General features: G+C 44.3%; 1 protein-coding gene across 1 annotated transcript in view; it reads right to left on the bottom strand.

Moving 5' to 3' along the window:
* The window catches only part of LOC118382331 (hippocalcin-like protein 1), a 102,351-nt gene extending 85,728 nt beyond the window's left edge, over positions 1 to 16,623 (bottom strand). Inside the window, exon 1 of the mRNA XM_052469298.1 lies at positions 16,292 to 16,623. The gene's annotated coding sequence lies outside the window, so the exon portion shown is untranslated. The remainder of the gene's footprint in view (positions 1 to 16,291) is intronic.
* Between the last annotated feature and the right edge of the window lie 5,933 nt (positions 16,624 to 22,556).

Raw genomic sequence — 22,556 nt, 5'->3', positions numbered from 1 at the left:
AACATTTAGAATAGAACTGATGCAGCCCATGGAACATTTAGAATAGAACTGATGCAGCCCATGGAACATTTAGAATAGAACTGATGCAGCCCATGGAACATTTAGAATAGAACTGATGCAGCCCATGGAACATTTAGAATAGAACTGATGCAGCCCATGGAACATTTAGAATAGAACTGATGCAGCCCATGGAACATTTAGAATAGAACTGATGCAGCCCATGGAACATTTAGAATAGAACTGATGCAGCCCATGGAACATTTAGAATAGAACTGATGCAGCACATGGAACATTTGGAATAAAACATTTCACCAACATTCTGTTAAACATCTCTAGAATGATCAACAGCCTTCTGTTCTAGACCATAAGGACAGAGTCAGGGACTCATCAAGTATTTAGTCTCATTTAAACCAGGGATGTTGGATATGTCCCACACTACTTTAGACCAGAGCCATATGGACCCTGCTGTCATTTAGGAGGTAACTATACTCTGCCAGTAAACCTCCCCCATGTGACTGGGTTAACCATCGAAATACAGGGCCAGTTGATGGATCTGAGAGGGAGTGTGTGTCCTTAAACGAAACCCTTTACCCCTATGGGGCTCTGGTCAAAAGTAGTGTACTACATAGGGAATAGGGTGATACTTGAGACACAGTCGGAGAGACAGCCCTTCACATCCTCATCTGTTGATTAGTAAATCACTGAACGTTTAAAAGACTAAATAATTGGCTGTTTGAAAGTGGTTGGCGTATCTGTCTGTACGTGTTTTTAATTGATAGGAGAGAAGCACACCCTCCACTGTGTCCATTTACTCACTGGCATGTTAATGCATATTACAGAGACAGAAAGAGACAGAGAGAAACAGAGAGAGACAGGGAGAGACAGGGAGAGACAGGGAGAGACAGGGAGAGACAGGGAGAGTCAGAGAGAGACAGGAAGAGACAGAGAGAGACAGGGAGAAACAGAGAGAGACAGGGAGAGACAGGGAGAGTCAGAGAGAGACAGGAAGAGACAGAGAGAGACAGGAAGAGACAGAGAGAGGACACTACCACGCCTTCCCCCTGTTGTTGTGTCATTGTGAGTGTCTCTCCAGTGAAGTGACCTTTACCAGTGAGTGTAATTTCTTGTATAAATTGATATAGTCAAGTGTGAATATATTCTGTCCTCTTCTGAACTCTGTAGCCAACACACAGTCAAGCAAGACTAATGTACAGTCAAGCAAATATATTTCTGTGTGTGTTGACTGAGGCAATACTTTGTCATGGGAGAGATGTGAGCTCTGCTCTGCTCTGTCACCCAAGACTGAGGTTACTGTAAGGTAAGGTTACTGTGACCCCAAGGTTAACTCTGCATTGTTGGGAATGCGCTTGTAATTAAGCATTTCCCGGTAATGTCCACACCTGTTGTATTCGGCGCATATGACCAATAAAATTGGATTTATCTTGATTTGATTTAGTTCTGGATCTGAAAATGAAACTGCTGAAGCTACCAACATCTTGGACTAATCTTGAACAACTAATATTTATCCAGACAATCCTGGTGAAATAAATATTTCAGACACCACCAAGCTGCAGGAAGAAAGTCGGGAGTCTGTAGGAAGTAACTAAGTCGAGAGTCTGCAGGAAGTAACTAAGTCGAGAGTCTGCAGGAAGTAACTAAGTCGAGAGTCTGCAGGAAGTAACTAAGTCGGGAGTCTGCAGGAAGTAACTAAGTCGGGAGTCTGCAGGAAGTAACTAAGTCGGGAGTCTGCAGGAAGTAACTAAGTCGGGAGTCTGCAGGACTTCCCACATTCTAGAAGTCTAGTCTACTATGCTAACCTCCCACATTCTAGAAGTCTACACTGCTATGCTAACTTCCCACATTCTAGAAGTCTAGACTGCTATGCTAACTCCCCACATTCTAGAAGTCTAGACTGCTATGCTAACTCCCCACATTCTAGAAGCCTAGACTGCTATGCTAACTTCCCACATTCTAGAAGTCTAGACTGCTATGCTAACTCACCACATTCTAGAAGTCTAGACTACTATGCTAACTTCCCACATTCTAGAAGTCTAGACTGCTATGCTAACTTCCCACATTCTAGAAGTGTAGACTGCTATGCTAACTTCCCACATTCTAGAAGTCTAGACTGCTATGCTAACTTCCCACATTCTAGAAGCCTAGACTGCTATGCTAACTTCCCACATTCTAGAAGTCTAGACTGCTATGCTAACTTCCCACATTCTAGAAGTCTAGCCTGCTATGCAAACTTCCCACATTCAAGAAGTCTAGTCTGCTATGCAAACTTCCCACATTCTAGAAGTCTAGTCTACTATGCTAACTTCCCACATTCTAGAAGTCTAGTCTACTATGCTAACTTCCCACATTCTAGAAGTCTAGTCTACTATGCTAACTTCCCACATTCTAGATGTCTAGTCTACTATGCTAACTTCCCACATTCCAGAAGTCTAGTCTACTATGCTAACTTCCCAAATTCTAGAAGTCTAGTCTACTATGCTAGCTTCCCACATTCTAGAAGTCTAGTCCGCTATGCTAACTTCCCACATTCTAGAAGTCTAGTCCGCTATGCTAACTTCCCACATTCTAGAAGTCTAGTCCGCTATGCTAACTTCCCACATTCTAGAAGTCTAGTCCGCTATGCTAACTTCCCACATTCTAGAAGTCTAGTCCGCTATGCTAACTTCCCACATTCTAGAAGTCTAGTCCGCTATGCTAACTTCCCACATTCTAGAAGTTTAGTCCGCTATGCTAACTTCCCACATTTTAGAAGTCTCGGCCCTGCATGTCATGACGAAGGAGGACTAAAAATACCTCACACACACACCCACACGACTCTCATCAGAAAGGCCCTCTAAGCGAGAATTTCCCCTTCACCAGAGATCATGTGGCACCGTGTGTGTGTCACTGGGAGGGCTGAGCTGAGAGAAGAGGCACTAGCTACTTGGGAGTACATTTCCCACAATACACTGCTTCAGCCTGTACTAATCTGTACTCTATGTGCTGGATACCAGGTGAAATTAAATCTGTTGGTGAGACCTTGAGCAAGGCACTTAAAATCAAATTGCTCCTGTAGGTCTCTCTGGATAAGAGTGTCTGCAAAATGATGACAACATAAAATGTAATTCCATTTCAGCCAGCCATGACACCCACCATCTCAGATCTGAAATCGTTTCCATAGTTAGAGAGAAGATGAGCACTCCTATACCATTATTAGGTTGAAATATTAGTTTGATCTCTGAGAAATTAAACTAATTCATTTCACCCAAATTTGGCCATTTTAAAATTTACAGGATTCATTTAACATTCATTAAAGAAATGTATAAAATACTATTATTATTTAACGATGAGTAAGACAAAAAATAAAAAATAAAAAACTTATTTTACACAAGTATTCAGACCCTTTGCTATGTGACAAGATATTGAGCTCAGGTGTATCCTGATTCCATTGAACATCATTGACATGTTTCTACAACTTGATCGGAGTCCACCTGTGGTAAATTAAAGTGATTGGAAACCATTTGGAAAGGCACACACCTGTCTATATAAGGTCCTACAGTTGACAGTGGATGTCAGTGCAAAAACCAAGCCATGAGGTCGAAGGAATTGTCCATAGAGCTCTGAGACAGGATTGTGTTGAGGCAGAGATCTGGGGAAGGGTATCCTCAAAAACATTCTGCAGCATTGAATGTCCCCAAGAAAACAGTTGCCTCCATCATTCTTAAACGAATGAAGTTTGGAACCACCAAGAGTATTCCTAGAGCTGGCCGCCCGGCCAAACGAGGCAATCGTGGGGAGAAGGGCCTTGGTCAGGGAGGTGACCAAGAACCAGATGGTCACTCTGACAGTCCTCCAGAGTTCCTCTGTGGAGATAGGAGAACCTTCCAGAAGGACAACCATCTCTGCAGCACTCCACCAATCACGCCTTTACGGTAGAGTGGCCAGGCGGAAGCCACTCTTCAGTAAAAGGAACATGACAGTCCACTTGGAGTTTGCCAAAAGGCATATTCTCAGACCATAAGAAATAAGTATCTCTGGTCTGATGAATCCAAGATTAAACTCTTTGGCCTGAATGCCAAGCGTTACGTCTGGAGGAAACCTGGCACCATCCCTTCGGTGAAGCATGGTGGTGGCAGTGGGGATGTATTTCCGCGGCAGGGACTGGGAAACTAGTCTCTGCACACTGCCCTATCCCATCTGGACAAGAGGAATACCTATTAAAGAATGCTGTTTATTGACTGTAAATCAGCATTCATCACCATAGTTCCCTCCAAGGTTGTCATTAAGCTCGAGGCACTGGGTCTGAATCCCGCCCTGTGCAACTGGGTCCTGGACTTCCTGACAGGCTGCCCCCAGCTGGTGAAGGTAGGAAACAACACCACTACTCTGCTGATCCTCAACACCAGGACCCCACATAGGTGCGTGATCTGCCCCATCCTGTACTCCCTGTTCACCCATGACTACGTGATCACGCACGCCTCCTACTCAATCATCAAGTTTGCAGACGACACAACAATAGTAGGCCTGATTACCAACAATGACGAGACGGCCTACAGGGAGGAGGTGAGGGCTCTGGGAGTGTGGTGCCTGGAAAACAACCTCTCACTCAACAAAACAAAACGAGATGATCGTGGACTTCAGGAAAAGCAGAGGGTGCACCACCCTATTTACATCGACGGGACCGCAGTGGAGAAGGTGGAAAGCTTCAAGTTCCTTGGTGTACACATCAAGGACAAACTGAAATGGACCACCTACACAGACAGTGTGGTAAAGAAGGCGCAACTGCACCTCCCACAACCTCAAGGCTCTCCAGAGGGTGGTGCGGTCTGCCCAACGCATCACCGGGGAAAACTACCTGCCCTCCAGGATACCTACAGCACCCGATGTCACAGGAAGGCTAAAAAGATCGTCAAGGACAACAACCACCTGAGCCACTGCCTGTTCACCCCGCTATCATCCAGAAGGCGAGGTCAGTACAGGTGCATCAAAGCTGGGACCGAGAGACAGAAAAACAGCTTCTATATCAAGGCCATCAGATTGTTAAACAGCCATCACTAGCACATTAGAGGCTGCTGCCTATAGGCATAGACTAGAAATCACTGGCCACTTTGACGAATGGAACACCAGTCACGTAATAATGTTTACATACTGTATCTTGCATTACTGACGTCATATGTACAGTTTACATACACCTTAGCCAAATACTATAAAATTAAGTTAACAATTCGTGACATTTAATCTTTGTAAAAATTCATTGTCTTAGGTCAGTTAGGATCACCACTTTATTTTAAGAATGTGAAATGTCAGAATAAGAGTAGAGAGAATGATTTATTTCAGCTTTTATTTCTTCATTCACATTCCCAGTGGGTCAGAAGTTTACATACACTCAATTAGTATTTGGTAGCATTGCCTTTAAATTGTTTAACTCGGGTCAAATGTTTCGGGTAGCCTTCCACAAGGTTCCTGTTTTAGTTTTATTATTTCACTGTGTTGGATCACTAGCCACTTTGTTTACATACCCTAAATTTAGACACTTTAAACAACACCACTTAATATAATGTTTACATACCCTACATTACTCATCTCATATGTATATACTGTACTCGATACCATCTACTGCAGCTTGCCATCTTTATGAAATACATGGATCACTAGCCACTTTAAACTATGCCACTTTGTTTACATACCCTACATTACTCATCTCATATGTATATACTGTACTCGATACCATCTACTGCATCTTGCCTATGCCGTTCTGTACCATCACTCATTCATATATCTTTATGGACATATTCTTTATCCCTTTACACTTGTGTGTATAAGGTAGTAGTTGTGTAATTGTTAGGTTAGATTACTCGTTGGTTATTACTGCATTGTCGGAACTAGAAGCACAAGCATTTCGCTACACTCGCATTAGCATCTGCTAACCATGTGTATGTGACAAATAAAATTTGATTTGATCTTGTCAAGCCATCTTGTCTCAAGAGGACCACAATGGAAATAAGTCCCAGACTTTGTCCTCCATGATTTTATTAATGTGCATGTATGGCTTTTTCAAGTTTTATGCTTGTTTTTTTAAATGGTCATATTAATAAACTAAACTACAAATCCCACAATAAGTTGGGTGAATTTTGGCCCATTCCTCCCAACAGAGCTGGTGTAACTGAGTCAGGTTTGTAGGCCTACTTGCTCGCACTCGCTTTTTCAGTTTTGCCCACAATTTTCTACGATTGAGGTCAGGGCTTTGTGATGGCCACTCCAATACCTTGACTTTGTTGTCCTTAAGCCATTTTGGGAATCACTTGCGACCAAGCTTTATTGTCCTGACTGATGTCTTGAGATGTTGCTTCAATATATCTAACTAATTTTCCTCCCTCATGATGCCATCTATATTGTGAAGTGCACCAGTCCCTCCTGCAGCAAAGAACCCCCACAACATGATGCTGCCACCCCGTGCTTCACGGTTGGGATGATGCTCTTCGGCTTACATGCCTCCCCCTTTTTCCTCTAATCATAACGATGGTCATTATGGCCAAACAGTTATATTTTTGTTTCATCAGACCAGCAAACATTTCTCCGAAAAGTACAATCTTTGTCCCCATGTGCAGTTGCAAACCGTAGTCTGGCTTTTGTATGCTGGTTTTGGAGCAGTGGCTTCTTCCTTGCTGAGCGGCCTTTCGGGTTATGACGATATAGGACGCGTTTTACTGTGGATATAGATACTTTTGTACCTGCTTCCTCCAGCATCGTCACAAGGTCCTTTGCTGTTGCTCTGGGATTGATTTGCACTTTTCGCACCAAAGTACGTTCATCACGAGGAGACAGAACGCACCTCCTTCCTGTACGTTATGACGGATGCGTGGTCCCATGGGGTTTATACTTGCGTACTATTGTTTGTACAGATGAACGTGGTACCTTCAGGTGTTTGAAATATGCTCCCAAGGATGAACCAGACTTTGCTCCCAAGGATGAACCAAAATTCTGAGGTCTTGGTTGATTTCTTTTGATTTTCCCATGATGTCAAGCAAAGAGGCACATCCACAGTTACACCTCCAATTGACAAATGATATTAATTAGCCTATCAGAAGCTTTTGTCGCTATGACATCATTTTATGGAATTTTACAAGCTGTTTAAATGTTTAAAGGCACAGTCAACTTAGTGTATGTAAACTTCTGACCCACTGGAATTGTGAAACAGTGAATTATAAGTGAAATAATCTGTAAACAATTGTTGGAAAAATGACTTGTGTCATGCACAAAGTAGATGTCCTAACCGACTTGCCAAAACTATAGTTTGTTAACAAGAAATGTGTGGAGTGGTTGAAAAATGAGTTTTAATGACTCCAACCTAAGTGTATGTAAACTTCCGACTTCCACTGTATGTATATAGTCTTAATTCATTCCTACTTAGATTTGTGTGTATTGGGTATATGTTGTGTAATGTGTTAGATATTACTGCAATGTCAGAGCTAGAAGCACAAGCCTTTTGCACAAGCAACCCGCAATAACATTAATTATTATTATTATATTATAACTAATTCCATGTTTGTAACCAATACCATTTTATTTTGGATCAAGGGAAAGATGAACGGAGCAAAGTACAGCGCGATTGTTGACGAAAACCTGATCCAGAGCGCTCAGGACCTCTGACTGGTGCAAAGGTTCACCTTCTCACAGGACAACGACCCTAAGCACACAGCCAAGACAACACAGGACAAGTCTCTGAATGTCCTTGAGTGACCCAGCCAGAGCCCGGACTTGAACCCGATCGAACATTTCTGGAGAGACCTGAAAATAGCTGTGTAGCAACGGTCCTAACCCAACTTGACAGAGCTTGAGAGGATCTGCAGAGAAGAATGGGAGAAACTCCCCAAATACAGGTGTGCCAAGCTTGTAGCGTCATACCAAAGAAGAAGAAGAAGACCAAGCAAATCAGTGGGTTTTGAACAATTCTCTCTCTGTCTTCTTTCTCCTCTTCCTCTCACCTTCCCCCAATCTCCAATCTCCTCCAGCGGGTCCAGTATTCATATCAGACCTCTCTTGTTCTCTCTTACTCTCTCAAGCTTTTCATCTCTCTCTCTCTCTCTCATGCTGATGACACAGTACTAAGTCAGCCCTTAGCTGTAGGAAGTGACAGGAAGCCAGAGCACCACTGCTGTGTGTGTGCGTAGCACTCCTGACAAAACCCTGTTGACTGATGGCTGGCTGACCATGCACTAGAGCACAGCTAGCACCAGTCACTGTCTGAACTGACCACTCAGTACGGAGACCAGAATAAAGACACGTATTGACCAGGAATATTAACGCCAAGTCCTCTTTGAGAGCGCAATAAATCATTTAGAGGATGTTCTGAGGGCAAGGGGGGGTGCTCAACCCAATATTAGGGAGGTGTTCCTAATGTTTGGTGTACTCAGTGTAGTACCACGTCTTCTAGGAGTTTTTCACTGTGTGAACAAAAATATGTTATTATTCCTGACATTACCCACAGATCCTGGATAACAGTTATAATTCAATAGGGTCCTTAGGTGTTTTTGTCACAGCCCTAGGGTAGCTGTATTCTGCTCCAGAGAGGAGAAACACACACACACTTTCCAAAGCCTCTCAGAATGTCTGTATGACAGAGAGGAGAGAAGGCCCCTTACAGTCATTACAGCTGCTTATAAAATGCCTCCAACCTACACAGAGAGAGCTGCACTCGCTGCATGCATCCCAAATGCCACACTATTCCCTATATAGTGCACTATACCAGGGCCCATAAGGGAACAGGGGGCCATTTGAGCCACATCCCCCCAGTCTGTTTGGATTGAAGATACATACACAGCTGGGGGTCCTAGCATGGCATTCTCCGGATTCTGTTCAGGCATAAGAGAGTCTCCTAAATTGAAAGGACCCCTGAGGACTTAATAAAAGGAAAATTCCACCCAGAAACTATATTTTGGTATTTGTTTCATTAGTCTATTGTTGACCCAGTCGCACGTTGTTTTGCTTGTCAGCAATCAAGTTGTCAAGATGTGTAACTTTCAAAATACAGAAATGTAAGACGGGGCGGCAGGGTAGCCTAGTGGTTAGAGCGTTGAACTAGTAACCGGAAAGTTGCAAGTTCAACTCCCCGAGCTGACAAATCTGTGTTTCTGACCCTGAACGAGGCAGTTAACCAACCAACTGTTACTAGGCTGTCATTGAATATAAGTATTTGTTCTTATTAACTACCTTGAGGTTAAAAAAAGATGCAAAGATTTGACAAATGGCTGTGAGGCCAATAACTAAGCTCAATACTGGCAATCGCAGTGAACTGTTTTACATTTTTTGTTGTTGATTTGATTAGAAAATAGGAAGAAAATAGAATAAGTATTGGGCTAGATAGTCAGAGGTAGAACAGAGGTAATGAGAGGAGGATAGGATGGATTTCTGTAGTGATATGATCTTGCAGGGTCATCAGTACAGAGGGTACATAATGCCTTATCTCAATCACAACAACCCAGAGATATTAACTCAACAACACCCTTTAGGCCCACTAATGGAAAGGAGAGGAGAGGAGGTGGTGGAGGAGAGAGGAAGATTGGAAAGGAGGGAGGAAGGGAGGATAGGAGAGGAGGAGGATTGGAGAGAGACGAGGAAAGAGGAAAGAGGAGGGAGAGAGGAGGAGAAGAGAAGAGGAGGGGAGAGGAGGAGAGAGGAGAGGAGGGAGAGGAGAGAGGAGAGGAGGGGAGAGGAGGAGGGAGGAGAGGAGGAGAGAGGGGAGGGAGGAGAGGAGGAGAGAGGAGGGAGGAGAGGAGGAGAGAGGAGGGGAAGAAGAGGAGGGGAGAGGATTGGAGAGGAGGAGGGAGGAGAGGAGGAGAGAGGAGGAGAAGAGAAGAGGAGGGGAGAGGATTGGAGAGGAGGAGGGAGGAGAGGAGGGGAGAGGGGGGAAAGGAGAGGATGTAGGATTGGAGGAGAAAGGAGAGATTGTGGATGTACTGTAGTGTATGGTAGGAGAGTGTATAGGAGGAGAGTGTAGGAGAAAGGGGAGTGTATTAGAGAGGAGAGATTGTGGAGGTACTGTAGTGTATGGGAGGAGAGTTTAGGAGAAAGGAGAGTGTAGGAGAGAGGAGAGATTGTGGAGGTACTGTAGTGTATGGTAGGAGAGTGTATGAGAGAGGAGAGTGTAGGAGAAAGGGGAGTGTATTAGAGAGGAGAGATTGTGGATGTACTGTAGTGTATGGTAGGAGAGTGTAGGAGAGAGGAGAGTGTAGGAGAGATTGTGGATGTACTGTAGTGTATGGGAGGAGAGTGTATGAGAGAGGAGAGTGTAGGAGAGAGGAGAGATTGTGGAGGTACTGTAGTGTATGGGAGGAGAGTTTAGGAGAAAGGAGAGTGTAGGAGAGAGGAGAGTGTAGGAGAGAGGAGAGTGTAGGAGAGAGGAGAGGAGAGATTGTGGATGTACTGTAGTGTATGGGAGGAGAGTGTAGGAGAAAGGAGAGTGTAGGAGAGTGTAGGAGAGAGGAGAGTGTAGGAGAGAGGAGAGTGTAGGAGAGAGGAGAGTGTAGGAGAGAGGATAAAGAAGAAGGTACACGTCTCCTGTCCCACAAGAGGATCCAGCATGCTGGACAGAGGACGCAGACTCAATGCTGCAGGGTGGTTTTGAGTATATTACCGATCAGTATACTCAAAACATTCATCCACCAACATTGAGGAATATACATTGTCCGTCAAAGGCTTCATTAGGAAATGTGTTGATGATATTGTACCCACAATAACATTCCGGACATACCCCAACCAAAAACCCTGGATGAACGGAGAAATCCATAGCATGCTGAGAGACCAAACTGCAGCATTCAATGTCAGCAGAACAAACTCAGATGACAAGGTGGCGCGCGACGCATACAAGGCATACAGACTCAAACTTTAATTGATCTTCGACCCCTCAGACTCTCGTTGCATGTGGCAAGGACTACAGACTATCACAGACTACAAATAAAAGTAAATCCAGCTGTGTGGTGCCAACTGAAGCCTCACTCACAGAAGAGCTTAAGAGCTGCTCGCTTCGAGGCAGACAATACCGAGCCATCCAGGAGGACTCTCGCTGTTCTGGACGACCAGGTGCTTTCGCTCTCCTAGGCTGACGTGAGGAAAACTCTCAAAAAGAGTGAATACTCACAAAGCCGCAAGCCAAAATGGAATCCCCGGGCCGCATCTCAGACATCTTCAACCTGCCCTGTAATCCCAACCCCCCCTGTCCCAGGCTGCAGTCCCAACCCTCCCCTGTCCCAGGCTGTAGTCCCAACCTGCCCCTGTCCCAGGCTGTAGTCCCAACCCTCCCCTGTCCCAGGCTGTAGTCCCAACCTGCCCCTGTCCCAGGCTGTAGTCCCAACCCTCCCCTGTCCCAGGCCGTAGTCCCAACCTGCTTTAATAGACCACCATTGTCTGGACAAGAGAAACACCTATGTGAGAATGCTGTTCATTGACTACAGTTCAGCCTTTTAACACAATTGTTCCCTCCAAGCTCAGAGCCCTGGGTCTGAACACCACCCTCTGCAACTGGATCGGTGAGGACTGGCAACAACACCTCCTTCACACTGACTCTTAAACCCAGGGATCCCCCAGGGGTGTGTCCTTAGTCCTCTGCTGTACTTCCTGTTCACCCACGACAGTGTGGCATTGCACCACACCAACTCCCATCATCAAGTCTCCATGACGACACCACGTTGGCAGGCCTGATAATCAACAATGACAAATCAGCCTATAGGGAGGAGGTAAGTGAACTGGCATAGTGGTGTCATGACAACCTCTCTCACGTCAGCAAAACAAAGGAGTTGATTGTTGACTTCAGGAAGCAGAGTCAGCAGTTTTAAGTTCCTCAACGTCCACATCGCAGAGGACTTGACATGGACCAACAACAAAAGGTCAAGAGGTCGCAACAGCGTCTCTACTTCCTAAGGCGGCTGAAGAAATTCGCAACCCCCCCCCCCCAAAATACTTCCGCTGCACCACCGAGAGCGTCCTGACCGATTGCATCACAGCCTAGTACGGGAAATGGTCTGTCAGCGACCGCAAGGCCCTCCAGCGGGTGGTGTATAGGCTCAGGCGATGTACCGTTTATACCGTATGAACGGTTACAGCAGAGTCTCTCTGACATCCCTCTGACATCCCTCTGACATCCCTCTGACATCTCTCTGACATCTCTCTGACATCTCTCTGACATCTCTCTGACATCCCTCTGACATCCCTCTGACATCCCTCTGACATCTCTCTGACATCCCTCTGACATCCCTCTGACATCCCTCTGACATCTCTCTGACATCCCTCTGACATCTCTCTGACATCTCTCTGACATCCCTCTGACATCTCTCTGACATCCCTCTGACATCCCTCTGACATCTCTCTGACATCTCTCTGACATCTCTCTGACATCTCTCTGACATCTCTCTGACATCTCTCTGACATCCCTCTGACATCTCTCTGACATCCCTCTGACATCCCTCTGACATCCCACTGACATCTGACATCCCTCTGACATCTCTCTGACATCCCTCTGACATCCCTCTGACATCTCTCTGACATCCCTCTGACATCTCTCTGACATCTCTCTGACATCCCTCTGACATCTCTCTGACATCCCTCTGACATCCATCTGACATCTCTCTGACATCTCTCTGACATCTCTCTGACATCTCTCTGACATCTCATCCTTGTTGTTCACCAATGTGTTTAAAAAAAATGTTTTATAGCGTCCCTTTGTTTGCACATTCGGTAATACCTTAGATGGTAATTCATGCAAATAAGTCTGAGCATAGATCAGCTGAGTTCACCTAAATAACTCTTTCAATGTATAAGAAAGACTGACCTTAGATCAGTCTACGGGCAGCTTCCTCCAACTCCTTTCCTGTAGGCTACTGATGGCACTCTTAACCAGATAATGCTCTTGCTATCACATTTATAAGATGCATTAATGGCACACTACTAACAAAACTTACGCATTCGCTTGAAACGGACCCTCTCTCTCTCTCTCTCTCTCTCTCTCTCTCTCTCTCTCTCTCAAAACTTCTCTCTCTCTCTCTCTCTCTCTCATCTCGCTCTCTCTTCTCTTTCTCTCTCTCTCTCTCTCTCTCTCTCTCTCTCTCTCTCTCTCTCTCTCTCTCTCTCTCTCTCTCTCTCTCTCTCTCTCTCTCTCTCTCTCTCTCTCTCAACTCTCTTTCTCTCTCTCTCTCTCTCTCTCTCTCTCTCTCTCTCTCTCTCTCTCTTCTCTCTCTCTCTCTCTCTCTCTCTCTCTCTCTCTCTCTCTCTCTCTCTCTCTCTCTCTCTCTCTCTCTCTCTCTCTCTCTCTCTCTCTCTCTCTCTCTGCGGTGCCATTCAACTACCGGTAAACACTACAGGCCTTGATGTTAAGTATCGATAAAGTGGTTAAAACAAGGGATTTTACTGTGACTGATAAAATATGATTGACATGTTGTTTCTTTTTAACAGGCAGGGAGGAAGTAAACCGTGACCCGACAGGTCATTATAGAATGCAATTGCTTATTCTGCCATTTTATTTAGACTTTTGCTCGAGTAGGCTATGATATTAGGCCTATATCGTATAACATGTAAATAGTATATGCCAAAGCATTGGTTTAATATGTTTGTTTTATCTTTAGATTGTGTAGGCTACAATATCGGTCCCGCTCTGGGAAAGCGTCAACTTAGCATAAGCCTCTGAGCCACATGTATAGGCTAATTATTAAAACCATAATCCCTAACGTCACTGCGTCCACACGCGCTGACGCCGTCTACTGTAGACTACTGTACAGCGCATCATAACCATAACACATTCCATTCAACAATCATTCAATTCCCAAACAACATCATTACATCGTCTGAAGAGGTCAGAAGAAGAGAACAACGTGAGATTCTGACGAGACAGGGAGAGAGATTCCCGGGAGCACATTGAGCGCACCGCGTCGTGAATGTTACCGTCCCATCTCATTCCTTTATCCCGCGTTTCAATATATTCATTTAATTCATAAAAATAACAATCATATTTATGATATCGTTGTTGTTTTGCAATCATTGAATCCGCTTTATACAGCCTATTGTATATAGGAAAGGGCTACCGTCCAAGCATTGAATCCGGTTTATGCAGCCTATTGTATATAGGAAAGGGCTACCCGTCCAATCATTGAATCCGGTTTATACAGCCTATTGTATATGGGTCCAATCATTGAATCCGGTTTATGCAGCCTATTGTATATGGGTCCAATCATTGAATCCGGTTTATGCAGCCTATTGTATATAGGAAAGGGCTACCGTCCAATCATTGAATCCGGTTTATGCAGCCTATTGTATATGGGTCCAATCATTGAATCCGGTTTATACAGCCTATTGTATATAGGAAAGGGCTACCCGTCCAATCATTGAATCCGGTTTATACAGCCTATTGTATATGGGTCCAATCATTGAATCCGGTTTATGCAGCCTATTGTATATGGGTCCAATCATTGAATCCGGTTTATGCAGCCTATTGTATATAGGAAAGGGCTACCCGTCCAATCATTGAATCCGGTTTATGCAGCCTATTGTATATAGGAAAGGGCTACCCGTCCAATCATTGAATCCGGTTTATGCAGCCTATTGTATATAGGAAAGGGCTACCGTCCAATCATTGAATCCGGTTTATACAGCCTATTGTATATAGGAAAGGGCTACCGTCCAATCATTGAATCCGGTTTATACAGCCTATTGTATATAGGAAAGGGCTACCGTCCAATCATTGAATCCGGTTTATACAGCCTATTGTATATAGGAAAGGGCTACCCGTCCAATCATTGAATCCGGTTTATACAGCCTATTGTATATAGGAAAGGGCTACCCGTCCAATCATTGAATCCGGTTTATACAGCCTATTGTATATAGGAAAGGGCTACCCGTCCAATCATTGAATCCGGTTTATACAGCCTATTGTATATAGGAAAGGGCTACCGTCCAATCATTGAATCCGGTTTATGCAGCCTATTGTATATAGGAAAGGGCTACCGTCCAATCATTGAATCCGGTTTATGCAGCCTATTGTATATAGGAAAGGGCTACCGTCCAAGCATTGAATCCGGTTTATACAGCCTATTGTATATGGGAAAGGGCTACCGTCCAAGCATTGAATCCGGTTTATACAGCCTATTGTATATAGGAAAGGGCTACCCGTCCAATCATTGAATCCGGTTTATACAGCCTATTGTATATAGGAAAGGGCTACCCGTCCAATCATTGAATCCGGTTTATGCAGCCTATTGTATATAGGAAAGGGCTACCGTCCAAGCATTGAATCCGGTTTATACAGCCTATTGTATATGGGAAAGGGCTACCGTCCAATCATTGAATCCGGTTTATACAGCCTATTGTATATAGGAAAGGGCTACCCGTCCAATCATTGAATCCGGTTTATACAGCCTATTTTATATAGGAAAGGGCTACCGTCCAAGCATTGAATACAAATCGGTTTATACAGCCTATTGTATATGGGACTTGCCAATCATTGAATCCGATTTATGCAGCCTATTGTATATAGGAAAGGGCTACCGTACAAGCATTGAATCCGGTTTATGCAGCCTATTGTATATAGGAAAGGGCTACCGTCCAAGCATTGAATCCGGTTTATGCAGCCTATTGTATATAGGAAAGGGCTACCCGTCCAAGCATTGAATCCGGTTTATGCAGCCTATTGTATATAGGAAAGGGCTACCGTCCAAGCATTGAATCCGGTTTATACAGCCTATTGTATATAGGAAAGGGCTACCGTCCAAGCATTGAATCCGGTTTATACAGCCTATTGTATATGGGTCCAATCATTGAATCCGATTTATGCAGCCTATTGTATATAGGAAAGGGCTACCGTACAAGCATTGAATCCGGTTTATGCAGCCTATTGTATATAGGAAAGGGCTACCGTCCAAGCATTGAATCCGGTTTATGCAGCCTATTGTATATAGGAAAGGGCTACCCGTCCAAGCATTGAATCCGGTTTATGCAGCCTATTGTATATAGGAAAGGGCTACCGTACAAGCATTGCACACTATAATTGAACAAACAAAACATGATCATTAGGCCTATATAATGGAAACAACGGTTCTCCAAGACGAAATAAATATTATTTATTGCACATCTTTCAGCATATCTCAGAGAGAACACACGCGGTATTCGATCAACAATAGCGAGCCCAACGTACCCCTGCAACGCTGTCAAACCATTAACTATTCAAAACCGATATAAAACATTTCAGGCAGATGCGAAAGATGTGTTGATTGATTGTAAACAAGCATCATTCATTCATTCGGTTAATTCTTACCCTTTATCTAAGAGAGAGCTCCGCAAGCTCCTGATCACCGAGCGTCGCGATGGGGACCTGGGAGCGAGAGAGACGGGAAGAGATGGGGGGAAGTTCGGTTGTCTGGCTGCGTCCTCCGGTCGATAGATGTGAGATGGGAGAGAGTCCGGACTGGCTGCTTGGAACACACAGCTACTGTCTCTACTTCTTTCTCTTCTTATGCTGCTACTGCGGCTGAGCCCTGCAAACCATGTTAACGTGACACGGTCACACTCAAGCCTCGTGAGACAACAACCAGCGGACAGAGAGAGGCAGATAACGGGCGGGTGGGCGCGTGCTTCCACGGGGATAAGAAAGCGAGAGAGTTGGTAGATGGGATTTAAGGAGGGGGATGGGGGGGTCGAAGGGATTGCGTGATACGAGTTTAATTCGATAGCCATACGCCTATTGGCACAGCAGTTTGTGTGTCAGGGAGCACAGGCAGTTCTCTCTCTCTCGCTCTCTAGACTTGAGAGGATGGAGTTCAGTAGACATTATGGATCAAAAATAGAGCGCCGCTATATCCTCCTAGAATATTACAGGCTATTTACAAATAGTGGCCATAATCATTTCCGTTAACCCATTTCTTAAATAGACCATTGACCAACTAGCCTTACTGGTTACTAACACTTTGGGTTCAAATGTATATCATCTTACCAATTTGACAAGCCTTCAATTGACCAGGTGTCATATTAAAGTTTGGATGAATGTTGATGTATAGCACATTATTACTTTAAACAACTGATATAAGGACCGGAACATGAGATGAAGTAGAAATGACCGTGGTCATTGTTTAATGCGTTTTATTCGACAAGACGTTCCACTCGTTCCAATGTAACTCAGCAGCGGAGCATTGCGGTTGCCTTGAAAGGACAACCAGAATATCGACGCACAACATATTTCCCCTACCCTTTACTTTTGATGCCTCATAAGGAAAAAGTAAATATTCACTGTTTTGCACATGATTTTATTTACAGTCTTTATCAGTAAAGGAACGTCATTCTTTATTTTTAATATAAAAGTTATAAAAGTTATGTAACAATGGAACTTTTCAGAATTTGTGTTTCCTGAGCTAGGGAAAGAGTCCTCATTACCCTGCACTAACTTAACCCAGGGGTGTTGGAGGTTATTCTCTGAACGAACTATCTTTCTCTTGCAGGGTAATGAGGACGTACAGGTGAGTGAGTCTACAGTCACATTGTCTCTGAGTCTGAGTGGTGATGGAGTGTAGTGTGGAGCACTTTCCATATTTGTAGGCTGCTGTGGGGGATGTTCAGGTGATGGCTCGTAGTCATGGTATGTCTCCAGTAGCAGATCTGTGTTCGTCAGTTGACATGAGTCATCTCCGAGGTTGGTTCCTGGCAACAGTGGCGCCTCCAGAAGATGTTCTCTAGTGTGTGAACTGTGTAGGACTCAGGTCCTTTTTTTGTGGGACCACTGTTGCTGGTATCCATCATTTTGGACCTTTTGTAGTAGTTCCTGAGCAAAAAAAAAACCTCTCTCTAGCTGTGAATCTTATGTCTTTTTCTTGGTCTGGATGATTATTTCGGCGAGGCCTTTCTCTGGCGGGTGATATGGCCCTGTTATGCTGGATTCCATTTGCTTCCATGAATGAGCAGAACTCTTCAGACACCAGTTAGGGAGCCATTTTCGCTGTCGTGTCTTTGGCATCATTAAAACGGAAGACTTATTTATCAAATCACTCTCTGTCATTTTTATTACGCGATTAAACTGATTAATCACGTAACTATAATTAACTAGGAAGTCGGGGGCACCCAAGGAACATATTCAGATTACAAAGTTATCATTTTCCTAATATAACTTTTCAGATATTTTAATATCTGATCAATTCATCTTCTGATTAATGACTTGTTCTTTATTTTACCTCACGTTAGTCTCATTCCAAACGTCATAAATTGTTGGTTATCTGCACGAACCCAATCTTCACTATGAGTCATTCATACATCAATTGTCTTAAATGATTTATTTACTAACTAACTAAATAATCACAGAAATGCATAAACAAACAGTAGATAGTTACAAGGAAATGATAATGGAGTGGGATAAACCGAGTGGGATAAACCGGCATCGCGGCTTGGTGTACAAAAGGGAAGTGGTGGTCGACTGAGAGAAAACAACACACAGTTGATAACAGGTCTATGGCCAATTATAAATCGTCGTCTGAACAGAAACTGATGGAATTTCTTAACTCTGAATACGATGGCGAATGCTTTATGCTCTTTCTGTTCACAATTGCTCCCGGCTTTACTTAGCGTCCGTGATGCGAAAGCAATTGGCCTTTCTTCACCTGATGGCATGATGTGTGACACCACACCAGCACCATAAGGCGATGCGTCACATGTCAACTGTAACGGCAAGTTGGGGTTGAAGTGGGGATAAGGGCCTCTGACTGAGACTGAGTGGGGAAGCCTTCAGGAAGCCTTCAGGAAAGTGAAAAATTACCTCAGTCAGAGGCCCTTATCCCCAACCTGCCGTTACAGTTGACATGTCTCTGTCCACTTCCACCGTTTAGTTTTTGTTCAAAATTTCAAGCAGTTGCTTTAGCTTGTTAGCTAGGTTCTGCACAATCTTTGCGTCGTATGTTGGTAGTCCTAAGAAGGATCTCAGCTGACTCGCGTTCTGTTCTGATTGGAGGTTTATTTGACGGCCTTCACCTTTGATTGGAGCCCCGAACTGTCGATGAGATTGAACCAGGTACTCAACGGAAGGCTGGAAAAACACACATTTGACCCTCACTCTGAATCTTATTCTAGTCCTATAAGATAAGGACAACAGAACATATTTCATTTACCCGTTGAAAGGTGTATCCCATTCACTAACACTCAGGACAGGTGTACCCATTCACTAACACTCAGGACAGGTGTATCCCATTCACTAACACTCAGGACAGATGTAGCCCATTCACTAACACTCAGGACAGGTGTAGCCCATTCACTAACACTCAGGACAGGTATAGCCCATTCACTAACACTCAGGACAGGTGTAGCCCATTCACTAACACTCAGGACAGGTGTAGCCCATTCACTAACACTCAGGACAGGTGTAGCCCATTCACTAACACTCAGGACAGGTGTAGCCCATTCACTAACACTCAGGACAGGTGTAGCCCATTCACTAACACTCAGGACAGGTGTAGCCCATTCACTAACACTCAGGACAGGTGTAGCCCATTCACTAACACTCAGGACAGGTGTAGCCCATTCACTAACACTCAGGACAGGTGTAGCCCATTCACTAACACTCAGGACAGGTGTAGCCCATTCACTAACACTCAGGACAGGTGTAGCCCATTCACTAACACTCAGGACAGGTGTAGCCCATTCACTAACACTCAGGACAGGTGTAGCCCATTCACTAACACTCAGGACAGGTGTAGCCCATTCACTAACACTCAGGACAGGTGTAGCCCATTCACTAACACTCAGGACAGGTGTAGCCCATTCACTAACACTCAGGACAGGTGTAGCCCATTCACTAACACTCAGGACAGGTATGGCCCATTCACTAACACTCAGGACAGGTGTGGCCCATTCACTAACACTCAGGACAGGTGTAGCCCATTCACTAACACTCAGGACAGGTGTAGCCCATTCACTAACACTCAGGACAGGTGTAGCCCATTCACTAACACTCAGGATAGGTGTAGCCCATTAACTAACACTCAGGACAGGTGTAGCCCATTCACTAACACTCAGGACAGGTGTAGCCCATTCACTAACACTCAGGACAGGTGTAGCCCATTCACTAACACTCAGGACAGGTGTAGCCCATTCACTAACACTCAGGACAGGTGTAGCCCATTCACTAACACTCAGGACAGGTGTAGCCCATTCACTAACACTCAGGACAGGTGTAGCCCATTCACTAACACTCAGGACAGGTGTAGCCCATTCACTAACACTCAGGACAGGTGTAGCCCATTCACTAACACACTCAGGACAGGTGTAGCCCATTCACTAACACTCAGGACAGGTGTAGCCCATTCACTAACACTCAGGACAGGTGTAGCCCATTCACTAACACTCAGGACAGGTGTAGCCCATTCACTAACACTCAGGACAGGTGTAGCCCATTCACTAACACTCAGGACAGGTGTAGCCCATTCACTAACACTCAGGACAGGTATAACCCATTCACTAACACTCAGGACAGGTGTAGCCCATTCACTAACACTCAGGACAGGTGTAGCCCATTCACTAACACTCAGGACAGGTGTAGCCCATTCACTAACACTCAGGACAGGTGTAGCCCATTCACTAACACTCAGGACAGGTGTAGCCCATTCACTAACACTCAGGACAGGTGTAGCCCATTCACTAACACTCAGGACAGGTGTAGCCCATTCACTAACACTCAGGACAGGTGTAGCCCATTCACTAACACTCAGGACAGGTGTAGCCCATTCACTAACACTCAGGACAGGTGTAGCCCATTCACTAACACTCAGGACAGGTGTAGCCCATTCACTAACACTCAGGACAGGTATAGCCCATTCACTAACACTCAGGACAGGTGTAGCCCATTCACTAACACTCAGGACAGGTGTAGCCCATTCACTAACACTCAGGACAGGTGTAGCCCATTCACTAACACTCAGGACAGGTGTAGCCCATTCACTAACACTCAGGACAGGTGTAGCCCATTCACTAACACTCAGGACAGGTGTAGCCCATTCAATAACACTCAGGACAGGTGTAGCCCATTCACTAACACTCAGGACAGGTGTAGCCCATTCACTAATTCACCAATACTAATACCATTCACTAATAATGCCAAGTTCTCCATTGAACACATTGTGTTTCCTCAATATCTCTTGTAGGTTTGTGTCCTCTTTTACAACCATGTGATTATCCTGCCAGTTTAGTTTAGTCTTTTCCAGCCATTCACAACACTGGATGGTTTCCCATTCATGTAAAGTGGTTTCCTCAGGACATGTAAAGTGGTTTCCATTCACTGTAACACTGGTTTCCTTTGACAGGTAAAGTGGTTTCACTAACACTAAAGTGGTTTCCTTAGGATGTAAAGTGGTTTCACTAACACTGTAAAGGGTTTCCCATTTGACATGTAAAGTGGTTTCCTTGAGACGATGTAAAGTGGTTTATTTGACGATGTAAAGTGGTTTCACTCAGGACAGGTGTGGTTTCCATTCACTGTAACACTCAGGACAGGTGTGGCCCATTCACTGTAACACTTAGGACAGGTGTGGTTTCACTAACACTGGACAGGGTTTCCCATTCACTAACACTGGTTTCCTTAGGATGTAAAGTGGTTTCCTAACATGTAAAGTGGTTTCCTTAGACGATGTAAAGTGGTTTCACTTAGGACAGGTGTAAAGTGGTTTCCTTAGACGATGTAAAGTGGTTTCCTTAGGATGTAAAGTGGTTTCACTTAGACATGTAAAGTGGTTTCCTTTCACGATGTAACACTGGTTTCCTTTGACAGGTGTAAAGTGGTTTCACTAACACTAAGTGGTTTCAGGTGTAAAGTGGTTTCCTTAGACATGTAAGTGGTTTACTTTGACGATGTAAAGTGGTTTCCATTCACGATGTAAAGTGGTTTCCTTAGACATGTAAAGTGGTTTCCATTCACTGTAAAGTGGTTTCACTTAGGACAGGTGTAAATGGTTTCCTTAACACTGTAAAGTGGTTTCCCATTCACGATGTAACACTGGTTTCCTTTGACAGGTGTAAAGTGGTTTCACTAACATGGACAGTGGTTTCCCATTCACTAACATGGAAAGTGGTTTCCATTCACTGTAAAGTGGTTTCACTCAGGACGATGTAAAGTGGTTTCCATTCACGATGTAAAGTGGTTTCACTTAGGACGGTGTAAAGTGGTTTCACTAACACTAAAGTGGTTTCCTTTGACATGTAAAGTGGTTTCACTTAGGACAGGTAAAGTGGTTTCCTTTGACGATGTAAAGTGGTTTCCTTTGACGATGTAAAGTGGTTTCCTTTGACGATGTAAAGTGGTTTCCTTTGACGATGTAAAGTGGTTTCCTTTGACGATGTAAAGTGGTTTCCTTAGACGATGTAAAGTGGTTTCCTTTGACGATGTAAAGTGGTTTCCTTTGACGATGTAAAGTGGTTTCCTTTGACGATGTAAAGTGGTTTCCTTTGACGATGTAAAGTGGTTTCCTTTGACGATGTAAAGTGGTTTCCTTAGACGATGTAAAGTGGTTTCCTTTGACGATGTAAAGTGGTAGCTTTACCTTCTGTTTGTTGAG

Source organism: Oncorhynchus keta, chromosome 19 (genome assembly GCF_023373465.1).
Source record: "Oncorhynchus keta strain PuntledgeMale-10-30-2019 chromosome 19, Oket_V2, whole genome shotgun sequence".
In the NCBI taxonomy this organism is placed as follows: Eukaryota; Metazoa; Chordata; class Actinopteri; order Salmoniformes; family Salmonidae; genus Oncorhynchus; species Oncorhynchus keta.
This window is presented reverse-complemented; position numbering and strand designations above follow the sequence as displayed.